We start from the raw sequence: 14,736 nt of genomic DNA, 5'->3' as shown, positions 1-14,736 counted from the left end.
GTGTAAGCTCCAGAGAAAAGCGGTGCACGAGATTCATTTTTAAATCTGACTTCAATATTTGTTCTCCCACCAAACCTAAACCAACAGAATATAGGATACACAGTCCCGTGGCAGCCTGCTGTGTTTTTCCTGCCACCTAAAACGTGTTCTACCGTTTGCTGCAATGTCACCTCAATTAACCATCAGCATGTGGACAGAAAACAGCTCCGACATAAAAGTAGGTTTATGTTTTTGTAAGGTAGTGGTGAGTTTGGATTGCATCCTAAATATAATCGCACATATTTTGGATTAAATTTTGCTGATTTGATTGATTCCCCAAAACCCATGAGCTATTTACACGTGCCTAACACGTGCTGACCGACAGTGAATGTGCATATATAGACAAGACAGTAGTGGGAAAGGTGCTGCAGTAACAAAGAAGCAACTTTTGGAAATTTTGTTCAAGTAATTTCATGAACTGAAAGAGCTTCCTATTTTCTACAGTTAAAAGATGACACTCTTGCATGTCCTCCAAAAAGTCTTAAATAATCTTAATGCCAGACACTGCTCTTTATAGGTTTTGACCCAAGATTCCCTGGGTAATTCTTATCTTTAGCCCCACCATTCCCCAGGCTTTCACCCTTCAGAGGAGACCATGTGCGTAAAATGTCCTCAGGTCTTAAGTCCTCTTTATCTGATAGAGACGCAGTCTGCTGCTACTTTTTGATCCCTCTAACTTGGACCATGCCAAAGCAAAGAAGAGGCTCCACATGTCAAAAGCTCTGAAGATCCTCATGATCTGTACCCTTTACTCTATATACAGACCCACTATATACAGTTATGAAACCTAATGCTTTCATAATTGAAGATATTTTCTACTTTCTAGATGGTATTAAAGTGACCTGCCTCGTACACTGAGCTTCACAGATAAGACAAACAAAATAAACAAAAGTAGTCTATGCTTTGTGCCAATATTATAAAATTCAAGAAAAAAGGCCGACAATAGCTCAGTACTATCTTCAGATTGTATCTACAGTATGATTCAGAGGTTGTCTGCACATGGCTCTCAACAAGGATGTTGCTGAGCTGGCATCTAGCAGCAATGCTAACAGCCCAAACAGTGCTAACAATGGCAACAGAGCTGACAGAGCTAATGGTGTTACCCAGGTGGGAAGTGGAGAGTGTTCTTTACTCTTCCACGACAACACCTGTGCAATATCAGCAGTAACTGTCATATGAGTGTAGTGCACTCAAGTGCAAGTGCCAAGTGCCACTCACTCAAGTGGCGGCACTGATGCAAATCATGAAATTTTGTTGTGGACATACTGTTCAAAGAAAATGAAACAATTAAACTTGCAATAATAGGTTGTTTTGGTCCCTTGGGGGCAGCACAAAAAGCCATACACAAACAGTGACATATAGGTAACATTCATTGGGTTATCAGAGCCTTTTCACCATAAGCAGATGTCTGATGCGTCTCAAAATAATGCTGATTACAGCCATGAGAGTGAACCAAAACAAAAAAAGTCAAAAACAAAACAATGAGCTGAAAGATGCTACAAAGGCTCCACACAGCTGACAGGGGAACCTTGAACTCCAGTGATCCATCTCTGTAGGATCATAATGAGCAACACCTTATAAATAGTAATTTGATCCATTGTTTATATGAAAATATTCATTACAACAGCTTTAATTCTAGTGACAGCATGGCTGCTGTATGCATAACAGAAGAACACAAGGCCAGGACATGATGGAAGAAAGAGCTAAGATAAATGGGAAAGAGAGGAGAAAGTGTGAGTTTGCAGAATAGAGGCAAGCTTCTGTTGGTGATTTAAGACTTCCCAGTCTGCATAATCATGGCTATCCACCACATTCCAGCCTATAAGAGGACAAGATTAAATACTTCTGGATCAGAGTGCTGGCCGTCCTTCCTGCTGTGGTTTGTGCAATCGCCTTCAAAAGAAAGTTACAAAGGTTATTGTGATGAAATCGTTCATGCTTGTGGAAATCTGTTTCGTTTTATCTCTAAGGTCAATAAGCGTTTATCCCACACTCAGCAGTCTGTAACAGTATGACCACCGCTTTCGTAATAATGCCTTCATATGAGAGGTTCAATAGTATGATGTCTGTCTTTGCCTCTGGTCACATCTGGTTATTGCGGGGAAAGAGACAGGTTGATTCTTCTGCTGCCTTTAAGAAACGAGGGTACAGTATATCATGTGGGATGCACATGATGGATCAGATGTGAAGAAGAGCCATGAGCAGAAAGCAACTGCTTCAGATAGCATTGCACAGCTACACTGAAACACACAATATATCTAAAAGAGCTTACTTTCCCCAGACGACAGGAAGTAGTGAGAAATAAACAGTGTCAGCAGCTGATGTTTTTCATCTTACACAGTCCTCTCACATCCCCATGGTTTCTAATTTTAACTTTGTCTGTCCCAACCTGAAACTGGCACAGGGTTAACTATGGGGTAGCACTAAGGTGTGATGTTTCTCTTGTGTTTGGTTTAGTACTTCCTGTCTTTGCTCGGTGGGTCCACATAATTTATCTCCTCTGTGGTATGTAAACCATCACAGAGCTAGTTTTTGCTCTTTTCTCTTCTAAAAAAAACGTTTTCTGGGATCCAGACGAGGATCGCCAAAGTCTATTAAATGATAGTAGTCATTAACAAATGCCGCACATGTTTGGTCAAATGTTATAACAGGTTTTTCTGAATAGGAAAGATCTCATTTGCATAGTGCAGATTACAGAAAATAACCTTCTTGCTGTGCATGTGTCTGCATATTTGCATGTGCATGTGTGACTTTTGACTTAACGAGTGTGTGGGCTCATCAGCACACACTCCTGTCAAGTATACACATGTGGATTGTCTTTCCAGTCATGGCTTAGATTCCAGCCATTTCCACGGCTGCGAGGGATCCAAACACCAGTCAGTCAGTCACCCCGGCCCTGAAGAGAGGCGTGATTCACTCGTCTGTGCTGTGTGACTCAAAGCTCTCATCCCTGCCTCCACATGTCCCCCTTTCACTCCCACTGTCCTCTGTGGACTTGGATTTGCCATTTGACCCACTGTCAGCCCACTGTTGACCCCCCCCCCCCTCCAGTGGTCAACTGTGGGGTCATATACAGCATTTCTACATAGCAACAGTTTGTGGACATACACTCTGAGGCATACACACGCAAAAATGACAAACAGATGGCTCTGGAGGTGAAGTTATTTTCATTTTTCCAAATAAAATGATTGGTTTCCCTTTTCTACATATTGATCCCATATACTCTTAATCAATATTGAACCAAGAAAGGCCCTAAATCAATGTGATACAGGCACAACGCCGTCAGCTCCAGTGAGAATCAACACGTGCAGCTTGTTGCTTTTGGAAAGTAAAGAATTGACTCTTTCATGAGGTGGCAGTCGAGAAAAGACTTGGTGAAATTCCTTCACATGGGTCCAACAATGAAAAAAAGCCACACAGTTGTCAGATCCAGCTGAAGTATCATACAAAGACTGAGCCCAGGCGGGCGGATCTACTGCCGGGTGTTAAAGAGGACCAGATGATGGGGCGAAGGTGTTTTCAGCCGTGGGGTTTCCAATATTTTCTGAGAAGATAGGAAGAAAGGACCAGAGCTGCAGATGTTGAAGCTTGTTCTGCTGCCCTGAGGTCTTATTTGCATTTGTCTCAATTCAGATTGAGCACTAACTGAAAGCGTTTATGCAAGATCGACTCCACAGTTCTTCCTTTGTCGGTTACTTTGTTTACTGATCCTAGTGGACTTGCCACTGCAGCATATTTAAAATGGGGTGTAAAGAGATCTCCTAGACTGAACAGACCCAGGGTGAGGTGAGGTCAAAATTAATGAGATCAGAATCCAGAGACCAGGAGTTTTCTCTGAGAGTTTCCAATGAGACACTTCTCTCCTGGGGACGCTGTTAAAAAGCTTTCCTGTTCCCTGTCCTCGTGAGCTTTGAACTAATTTCTTCACTTTCTCACCAGAACTGTGCAAAATTGAATGTAAGACTATAATAAAAGCAGTCACTGAAGTCAAATGAGTGGGAAAGTTAGTCTGGCCAGTGTACAGAAGCATGGTGTCATGTAGGCCTGGGAGCCAAATACTACAGCTCACACACAGGGAGTGGTCATCCAGTCTCTGTAGATCCCTCAAGAACCAGAAAAGTCCCCTTAAACATCTATAATAGCCCACATCAGGACATCCAACAATAATATCTTGATTATCAGTAACAGTTGTTAATGGAGAGCTCAACACAGTCAAAAATTGCACCTAAGTGGTTACTTGTGTAAATGGATCAGCAAATACATTTGAGAACAATCAGTGTTCACTCAAGGCATAGCAGAACCCAGACACCATTATTAATTCATACTGAGGTTAAATTGTTGTTTAACATTGGCATTATTAAGTAACTTATTAAGTAAGTCTTCAGGGCTTAGTTGGTATCCGATCCAGCCACAAAGAACTGTTGATAGGAACAAAGGAGTTTCTGGCATGATTATGTAAACTTTTTAATCAAGGAATGATGTGTTCTCTTGGTTAAATATGACTGAATATTCTTCTGTGGAAACTAATCAGCAACGCTTTTTGCATTTAAATAACAGTTTAACATTTGAAATCAAGGGCTTATTAAATAAGGCTGGGGAAAGTTTGGCTGTTTGTTAGAATTAGGAGGCTTTCACATGGGACCTGGGCCTAGAGTACATTTGACCACAAAGTCCAGCTAATTTGATTAGTGTGAACACTGTGTACCATTCCCAGACATGGCATGTCAATCCGTGCCTGAGTCCACTTGAAAAGGTAGTCAGAAGTAAAGTTCATGTGTACTTAGGCATAGTTCACATCAGGTGTGTAAACCAACTATACCAAAATACAAAGCATAATGCCTCTAAACACGAGTAGCAGTTGGTTAGTTGAGTTGTAAAGGCATTTTTTATATACGCTTGTCTACTCCAAAATCTGCATATGCACACAGAACACGTTGATTTCATCCTCTAATCTGCATGGCCATGGGTAATAAAGTATAAAGGCAGGCAAGAGGGACATTCTTGACATTGTCTTCAAAATACATTTCATAATAGGCCTAATATCAAGATTAACTCCACTTTCTTGGCTTGGGCTCTTGCAATTAGTGACAACATATACAGAAGTCACGTATATGATGACACAATTGAATCTGAGTACAAAACAAAATTTCAGATCTGAAAGCTGAGTGTCCAACTCCCCACCTTTATTATCAGTAATACTGTCCCAAACAGCAAGTGTGGATGAATACTTCAGCACATTGCTACTTTGTTAGAAAAACAAAAGAAAAGCACCTGGTGTATTTGTTTACAGCGCAACCATACAAACTGGCATTGGTTTAATGAAGAAGTCAGTCAGTAATAATTGCAACAGTTATCTGACTTCATTCTGTGTGCAGGGTTAAGGGCCGTGTCCAAAACAGCATTATTTTCTCAGTGCCGGTGTCTTTTTCAGTTGTTTAGAATGAGGAGAGAGTATATGCGATAGCTCCAAGAGCTGCCAGTTTAACATCTCAGAGGTTTTCAGATAGGCACTGATGATGTCACTGCCGCTCCTTAAGCTAGGCTACTGTCACAATAAAGACAGAAAAGCCCATTTGTGGGAGTAGATCGGCCCGTGGACACTGAATGTTGCTAGTGAATATTGTGCTTTGTCACCGTACCGTTGTAAGCTTGTTGTTACTGTTGTGTAGTCAATCCTCTGTTAAGGTAGTGTTGCATTAGCTACCTACTTAATGTCTATATCAAGATGTTGTCATAGAAACTGATGCAGCGAGTCATTAATATTAAGTGCTGGAAGCGCTCTTTATGAAGCGCTGGGATGAAGAGCTCCCCAGTGCCCTGCCATGGCTTTTCTACTGGGGAAAAATATGGACACAGACCCTCAGTTGTCCACCCAAAAGCCGTGTAAACAAAAAAAGAAGGTGTGCAACCTGTCTCACTGTGCTCAGACAAAAAGTAAAGTGAATCCTCGCCCTTGCGTAATTCATGAAAATTGAACTGTTTGTGCATGAATCCAGCATCTGCTATTCCCAACTTCAGTTAAAGTCACAGACATAAACATTCACACATTAATTTGCAATTTAAAGAACAATGCTACCTCTTTGAAGGATAATTGCTTCTTTTTGAATAAATGGCTATGTTTACTTAATTCTGCAAAACTTTTGGTCATTAGAGAGTACTTCCAATGAGAAGGGAATGATCTGTTGAACTAAACTGTGCCCAGTCATCCTCAAAGTTAATGTTTTGGATCAATGAGTGTCTTTGCTTCAGGCAACATGGCCCACTATTGAGCTGAAAAACAATGGTGCCCTGTGCTCTGATGCTAAACCATCTTCAGCCTGCCAAAGTCAACAAAGCCAGTCAAGAGGCTCTAAGCAACAATTAATGTGCAATGCAGAGATTTTTATCTCCCTCTCTTCAGAAGGCAAAACACATTTGGTTCTTTCCACTGGCTTTCTCTTTTTCTTCAAAAAACGTGGACAGATGAGGTGGAGCGATAAACTGCCCAAGAATAAGAGAGGAAAGGCCCTCGGTTAGGTCCAGCAGTGCTCCACCTGGAAAACAAAACAGGTGAAAAGATGAAAAGAGACCCGCCTGTCTCCAAGTATTTGGCTGTATTTTCCACAAAGCTGTATGGATAAACATGAAGCAGAATGGGCAGTCTCAGAGTGAGCTGTCAGTAGGCAGTGACAGATCCAGCGCTCATCTCCATGCCTCCATAGTGACTCCTCAAATAAGCAGCACACGGCACGACACCTCCCTTCACAGGAAAACGGGAAGGAAGATGAGATGGAGTGAGACAGAGACCTGCCTGTCCTTTCAGCCAGTGGAATGGGAAAACTAAACACCACGGTTTAAACATTGAATAATGGAATCCACTCATCCGTAATCAACAGCCCTGTCAAAAACTGAGACCTCCCCTTTGTTTTTATGATTCATCTTTGTTCTATGCAGTAAAATAAAACTATTTGCTCTGAGTTATAACTCTCAGAATAAAACTCCAAAATACAATTGACAAATCGCACGTTGCTCACATCCTCCGTTCCATGCCAGCTGCCTCATAAAGACTGGGCTCTATATGGCAATGTCGACCCACCACTTTGTCCCAGACTGAAATATTTCGACAAATGCTGGATGAACTGCCATGAAATCTTTAACAGACGTTCATGCTACCAAGAGGATGAATCTTACTGAGATCCCCTCTTTCCTCCAGCACTAACAGCAGCGCAACCTTTTTAATTTTTAGTCGGATGTCTTCACAACAATTGGAGGAAATGCCTGTTAAGTACAGAAGGAATCATCATAACTTTGATCCCTTAGCTTTCCTTAAGCGCCATTTGTCCTGGGCTGAACTGTTTGTTTAGCGCTACATTGAAGATTTTAGCATGCTAAGACACAAAACTATGTTGGTGAACATGGTAAACATCATTATTTCTAAACATTAATATGTTGGCTTTGTCACTTTGACCACATTTCCATGCTATTATTAACTTTTAGCTCACTGCTTTGTTTTTCTGAAAAGTGTCCCATTGGACTGAAAGCCCTTTTCTCAGACAGCCTGTAATCCTCAAAACAAATGCCAACTGCTCTGAAGCCCAGATTCTCTGAAAATACACCTTGCCTGCAGTTGGACAACTCAATTGTCGACTTTTAGACTACCATCAGTATGACAATGGTTCCCATCTACATGATTAAAACAGCCGAAATCTCAAATGAAAGTGATGCTTGTTTCCCATGCTTCCATGTGTCTGCCTTACTGTACATACATATTAAGAAACATAAGTGGGATGTTTAATGTAATGCATATCAGCTGATGAGATTTAAAGCCACTGTAAAGACGCCATAAAGTATGAAGACCATTGAGACTTTTGCCTCTCAAGAGTTAGTGTTATTTTAAACTCCTGGCTTGCTGTCGGGGCCTGTTTCCTGCTGATGTAGGTGGCCTCTGGGAGAAAAATAGCACAGATCTCAATGATGTACACCTTCAGTGCCTTCTATAGGGAAAACAAACCCTTGAAAGGCAGCAGTAAAATTAATTTGCAGCATTGTGCTTTCCGAGGCCAAACACACAGGGTTTGTTTAAACAAAAAGCCATTAAACAAAACATGTAAATAACATATGGACTCACATGAACACAAGTCAAATCATTAGAGATGTTATCATTACAGGCTTTTTTGTCGGCGGTGAACATGTCCATAGAAGGGCAAAGAGGAAGTGATGTTGTCAGAGTGCAGCGATTCGGCAGCTGGTCTCCTGTGGAATCCTGGGCGATATTGGGGATGACGGAGACCAGCTGCTGACTCAGTGACTCATTTTTACCTCAGCAGGGAGAAGGAGGGAAGGAGAAGAGGAAATGGGAGAGCAGCAGCTCTCGCCCAGACAAAGAACAGACACAGCCAGCTCCAGCAGGGAGAGTGGCCAGCGCAACACTTCACTAAACAAGTTTAAGTCTGCTTTATCAGTTTGTACCATCCTTTAATTTTGGCACCACGCTTAGATCATGTTACAGTGCAATTATTTGATTTATAAACAAGACATGATGAAAAAGTCATCGTAAAAGTATTTGTCTTTCGGTTTTCTCAATAATTAGTGTGGGATAACTGGAAGCTGAAACTTGGGAGTTTTGCGTGTTCCCTTTATCATTGTGGTCATATGGACAATGACCCAAATATCTGTTTCTCTCTCTTCCCCCACTCTGTCCCTGTTTTGCTCTACAAATTATGTGTGCAAGCCTGTGTTGTGTCTTGGCATTAGGCATAACTTTATGTTCTGACAGATGAAAATGGATCAGTGGTTCTCAGTCCTGGCAGTCAGGCTATGGATTCATGGTGGAAATAGAGATGGAAGTAGAAGTGAAATGGATGAAATATAAATGGAGTCTCTCGTAGTGACACATCCACAGGTAATACATTTTCTGACTCCTTAGTTCTTTGGAGCTGAAAATTATCTTTCAGCTCTTTGATTTAGTTTTTTAGCAACAATAATGTTTTGGTTCACTCTCATGGTTCTCATCAGCTTTGTTTCCAGATGTAGCAGTCAGCGGTTTTAGCCCTAAAAAAGGCATTTTATGCTACTGTGCATGCCCCCCACCCCAACTGGCACCATACTTCAATGTAATAATCCTAAATTGCTGTGCTATTCTTCCATAAGCACAAGTACTAGTACATGAAAACACTACTCAGCTACAACAAAGAAAGTACTTTCATTAAAAATAGTTCCCAGTTAAGATATGAATGAAATCCACTGATACGGCCACATCGTAGACAGCAGCTGAAACCAATCTAATGCATGAACCCTGGCACGCACACACATAGACACACAGACAAACACACACACATGCACACATGCTCTGTTTGACACCATAAATTTGACACAGATCTCTCTCCCGTTTAAATCTGGGAAATGAGCATCTTTTCCTGTAAGCTTTGGGCTTACTGAAGAACTTCTTATCATTAAGATGTGATTCCACTCTGACGTCCCAGATGTTTTATCTCACAGCTCTAAAGTGGCACATCCTTACCGCAGAATCTGGGAGGTGTGTGAGTGTGTGTGTGGGTGTCTTTGAAGATGAATCCAAATGATAACAGTCCTAACTTCGGGCCCCTCTGTTCTGTTTGCCGCTCAATAAATAAAGAGACCCTGATGACAGACACGTCGTTTTTGATTAAACCTTTCCCACTACTATGGGAAGATCATTCTAAAACACTCTGCTTTAATCATCATTAGACAATAGAATGATATGTCTCTGAGGCTCGGTAGCACGTCTCCCAGCTACTATAGCAGCAAAGATGACTCTACTTGAGCAATAATGAATCAATGCATTCAGCGAGCAAAAATCTGTGACATCAGCTGTGACTGCATTGGAAAGAACCTCCAAAAGTAAACAAATTCTAGGCTCTCCTACTCTCACACGACTTAAGACACATACACAGATAGAACTCACTCAGGGAAATAATGCAACGAAAAAAAGGACAAAAAACAAACAAATAGCGCAGATAAAAGACAGCTGAAAAGTGGAACAAAGCACATACCATTTGTGTCTGGGTGTGTTTTCTGGTGAAGATTCTTGCCCTTAAATGGCTGTCGCTGTCCTTGTGCTGTGTCCTGCTGAGAGGGACAGCCACTGTAAAAGTCCCAGGAAACAGCAGACTTCAATTACATAACAGACTTGGAAGTGACTCAGAGTGTATGGTAAAGGCTTAAACCTTGAGCCATGCAGGATTTATCAATGGAGGTGGCTGGAATGTCTGGTATGGCTGGTGGTACCACCAGTGTACAAAACAGAACAATCTGCTGTTTGTTAATCCAACACGAGAACAAACAAGCTCTTATTGTTGCCCAAAGTGAGTGATTAAGGTTGTGTAACAGATCAAACAAAAATAGACATAAATGAAAATGCCAGACTGCGGGTTCTGACATTGATACCAATAATCATTCAGTGAAGACGTGACGTCTGCAGTCGAGAATCAGTGGAATTGACTTCTCGAAAATAAGTCAAATCAAAGTTTTCCACTCTGTCTGTAACGCCTCAAAAGCCCCTCCGGATCTTAATTATCTGATGGGGCTTTTACCGAAAATCGCCATGACTCATGAGTTTTTCAAAAATGAAGGGCAGGATTTGATTATATTTTTTTTTCAGTGCTTTGCACCTGAATGATACACACCATTTGGAACAACTTGTCCGTAGACAGTGCGATTTATCACATTACGATAAGTGATGTAAAAATTGACATTGATTCCAAAAAATGTGAAATGATGATGCTGCATTTTTGTCAGTTTTTTTCTCCAAGTTTTATTGCTCAGTACAAGAGAGAATAATGTGTGATTTTTTTTTTCTACACAGTTCCATTTCTTATCACACATCTGCAACAAATTAACCATATAAGTACACAGCCAAAAAAGAGTAATACAGATTCCTTGTAGCAGTGCTGAGCGGCCCTTTGGAGCCTGTGTTAATAGGCATGAGTAAACATGGTTGCTATGCAATGAGGGAAACTGAAGAAAATCCTCTAAACACAACAGCTGCTCTTTCAGCTATTCACATATCTATGCACACTAGTTTTATAAAAATTTACATCAAATTCAACTTGTTTACATATGATACTGGCGAGATCCACTCTCTGCATTCTACACTATAAAATTTGCCATACATTAGAAAAAAATAACTGTTTAGTGATAAGATTACTCAAACAAAAGTAAAAGCTTTTTGACAGAGCATACCACCCATAAGGAGGGTAAATTACATAAAACGAAAAAAACACTAAAGCCTGGCAGACAACTTCAACTTTTGGTAATTCGCAACCTGTCGATGTTTACATGTCTGGAGGACTCCAACACAGACTGGACATCCAGATTTATGTGGTTTTACTGTATTTTGGAAAAACTGTACATCACTATTAGAATTTGGTCGTATTTTTACAACAATTTGTTGTAACTAACGGTCAAAAAGAAGAAGTAAACTTGCCTGGTCGGGTAGTGTTTCACAACTGCACATTTCAGTGAAAACATGCTGCATTTTTTTATTGGATAAGTCACTCTGGTGGAATTTGCCGCAGGAAGTGCAAATGATTAATGAAAGGCAGAGCGCAGCCGGCCTTCGGTCATTATTTTATTGATTACTGGAACTGCTTTTCTTCAAGTCCAGTCACTTGTGCTTAAGCCGCCGTGTGAGGGATCACCCAAAGTTCAGAGTGTTCCTCTGCGAGGGCGTTAACAGGATTGTTGTCTTTGCATGGTTATTGACTATGAAGGGTCAGGATAAGAGTTTGTGAAAAAAGTTCGAAAACATTGGATTTGCATGCGTGATATAACAAATTGGCAACGCATGATTGTCCATTTGTTCATACCCTATGTCACACTGTTCATTTAAAACCACCATCTAATAAACTTTATCAAAAATTCATCAGATTTTCCTTTTAAAGAGGCTGCAATCAAAATTTTTTTATCACAAAATACAAAAATACACGACTACTTGTAGCTCAAAAGGGTTGGTTGCAGTAATGAACCCGCAGGGAGTTAGGACTTTGCAGTTCCCCTAGTTTTTAAGAGTATTTTAGTGTCTTTAAGCATTTTTGTTTTTGTTGTTGTCATTTTCTGACCCGCAGCTTTACTGTTTTGGTTGACTAATGTGGCTCTCGTCAACATTGTGTCCAACAGCAGACACTTCTTCTGAAGAAAATCTCTTTGAAAAACCCACTGTGCATAGCTGCCCTGCAACAAATACAAAAAAGATAACTAGCTAGTGAACACAATGGATAGGTTCACATGCACAATAATATTATGCTATTATTCCAAAAATGACAATATTCCTGATTTGATTAGAAAAAAAAAAATCTATATTGTCATTGCAAGTACAACGAAATTAAAATGCAATCCTTAACAGTGCAAGAGGATGTCATAAAAATAGAAAAGAGTAAAAAGATTATGAAATAAATAATTAAAAACAACAAACTATGAAATAAATAATTAAAGAGACACATTAGTCACACACATTCACATTCTGCAGGTATTGCATGATCCATATCAGTGTTTAAATGATGCATTGTTTAGTGCAGTTATGGCTCTGGCTTTCAGGTCATGTAAACAGCATATTCTGTTTGGATATTCTAAATTAGGCCTTTTTCCAGTGTAGCATTTTCTTATTAAGGCATGTGGGATTTGCAGGTATTTTGGTGGGTTTAGGAGCATTTTGTGGACCCATATACAGCGCTTTTAGAATATGCATCTTATTTGGGGTTTTTATTACAGTTTGCAACACACAGCCTTCTGTCTGTTTATGGTCTGCCCTGTGCGTTGTAATCGATTTGTTGTACACAAACCAACTCACCAAGAGTTTGTAATGCTGGGGTAGAGATGAATGCCCAGAAGAGAAGCCTACATTTATGGTGAGAGGAAAAAAAACACACTTACACTTACTTTAAACATTTTTGAGAGATGTGGATATGTGCCATTATCATAATGCCCAATCTTAAGAAGTGGCTGAAGGAGTGAAAGGGGGAAGCCATGTTCACATGATAGAGCCACAGGTGGAAAGCTTTGGAAGAATTCCTGGCACAAGCCACCGCCCTCCATATTTTGATATGATAAGGACATGTCAGGGCACATTAGAGAGTATGTACACCTGCATGGAAAGAAAAGAAATGTGGAATATTAACTTTAATTAGCCATGTAAACAGCTTAGTAGGAATATTGTCTATTTTTTTTTTCTTTTTGGAATAAGGGATAAAACCGGAATAATGTGTGCATGTAAACATAGTCATTGTAGCATTTAACAAATAAAATAGAGTGAATATTGAACTTACATTCGCAAGGTGGCCAGGAACACAAGTCCAATTTATTGCTAATGTTACCCTATAACATATTCTGTTGGTACACAGTGGAAGTGTTCATTATAGATACTCTGTCTAAACAGAAGTAACAGTTGCTATTACTTTCAGTTTTCAGTTTGACATACAGTTTATTATACAAGTTTTTACACTGGCATAACATTTTGTGTAAATCTCCCGTTCATACTGTTGAAGCAAAGCTTTCAGTGTGGGATGTGCGCATTAAGTCTGAAGAGGAAACTGCTGAACTTGGTGTCCATTTTAGAAATAAATGCAGCAAAATGTTACTCCAAGTCAAGGCAGCAAATTTCATGTTGAAGAAAGAGGCTTTATTTTCCTCTCCAGCTGCGGCTGTCCTCATTGGCAGTGTGTTTCTTCTTTAGAAGAATCCTGGCTGCAATCTCAAAAGTCTCTCCAGCTGAAGTTTGAACCCCGGGCCGTGATAAATGAGCGAAAAGTGGTGTAATTCACTGTTACTCTCCGGTGGGTCCTTAAAGACTAGTGGTGCTATTTTCATAGAGACAATTTGCATCGCAGCTGATGTTGTCACAGACTGAACATAACATAGAGTTCTGCATATGATGACTGAGTAGAAAAATCATTTAAGAAATGAAAATGAAGAGTCAGTGATCTATTTTTCTGGCTGAGAAAATGGACAGATTGCTGTTTGTGAATTAGTTGGCGGTCTACGCGTAAACTTTGGAAAGTCAGACAGTTGACTCAAGAAACCTGACATGATATATACAGTGTTAAAGCTGTCTTGTTTAAATTGTGTAAAGCTGGATAAAAACAAGGCAACTGTGTTTATATGAAGCTTCTCTCTGTTCATAGCTGTGGTTAGCCACAGCATTCCTGCCACAGATACCGCTATAGTCATACCTGCTACTATGCACAAACCACAGGAGTAGACAGACACCCAAATAATTATTCCATTTGTCCAGATGACTATACCATTCAGCCACCCAAGAAATGGTGCAAAGTTGAATACTGCTTATATGTGAGTGAAGAAAAGTCTGATATTTCATCCCAATGAATAAGGCAAACGCTGATGAACTATTAGTAATAATTTCGGCACTGACTCATCACAGTTATGGTCAGACGGCGAAACTTTGGTTCCACATGGAGGCTTAGCTCGTTTTTTTAGGATTGATTTATGGAAATGAGAATTCTATAATTATAGCGCCATAAAAGGAGCATCTGGGGGAAAATAAATTCTGGTGGTGTGATACGCACTGACTTTAAAGACGGTGCGGTTTTTAAATCCTGGTGTGTGGCGCGCTAATAAATGTCAAGGCAGATTATGCTATCTGAAGGCCAATATGCTGTTTGTGTGCAAATAAAACTAATTTCCAAATTATTCTTCACAATTTAGATTTATCAAAACATTCCCTTC

General features: G+C 40.2%; 1 protein-coding gene across 2 annotated transcripts in view; it reads right to left on the bottom strand.

The window, feature by feature from the left end:
* LOC121953816 (KATNB1-like protein 1) overlaps positions 1 to 10,203 on the bottom strand; it is a 41,565-nt gene extending 31,362 nt beyond the window's left edge. The window contains exon 1 of one of the 2 annotated variants that reach the window (XM_088087290.1): positions 10,050 to 10,203. The gene's annotated coding sequence lies outside the window, so the exon portion shown is untranslated. The remainder of the gene's footprint in view (positions 1 to 10,049) is intronic. The other variant, XM_088087291.1, reaches the window with a different exon arrangement.
* Between the last annotated feature and the right edge of the window lie 4,533 nt (positions 10,204 to 14,736).

Source organism: Plectropomus leopardus, chromosome 14 (genome assembly GCF_026936395.1).
Source record: "Plectropomus leopardus strain MGB_pleo_1.0 chromosome 14, ASM2693639v1, whole genome shotgun sequence".
Lineage (NCBI taxonomy): Eukaryota > Metazoa > Chordata > Actinopteri > Perciformes > Serranidae > Plectropomus > Plectropomus leopardus.
This window is presented reverse-complemented; position numbering and strand designations above follow the sequence as displayed.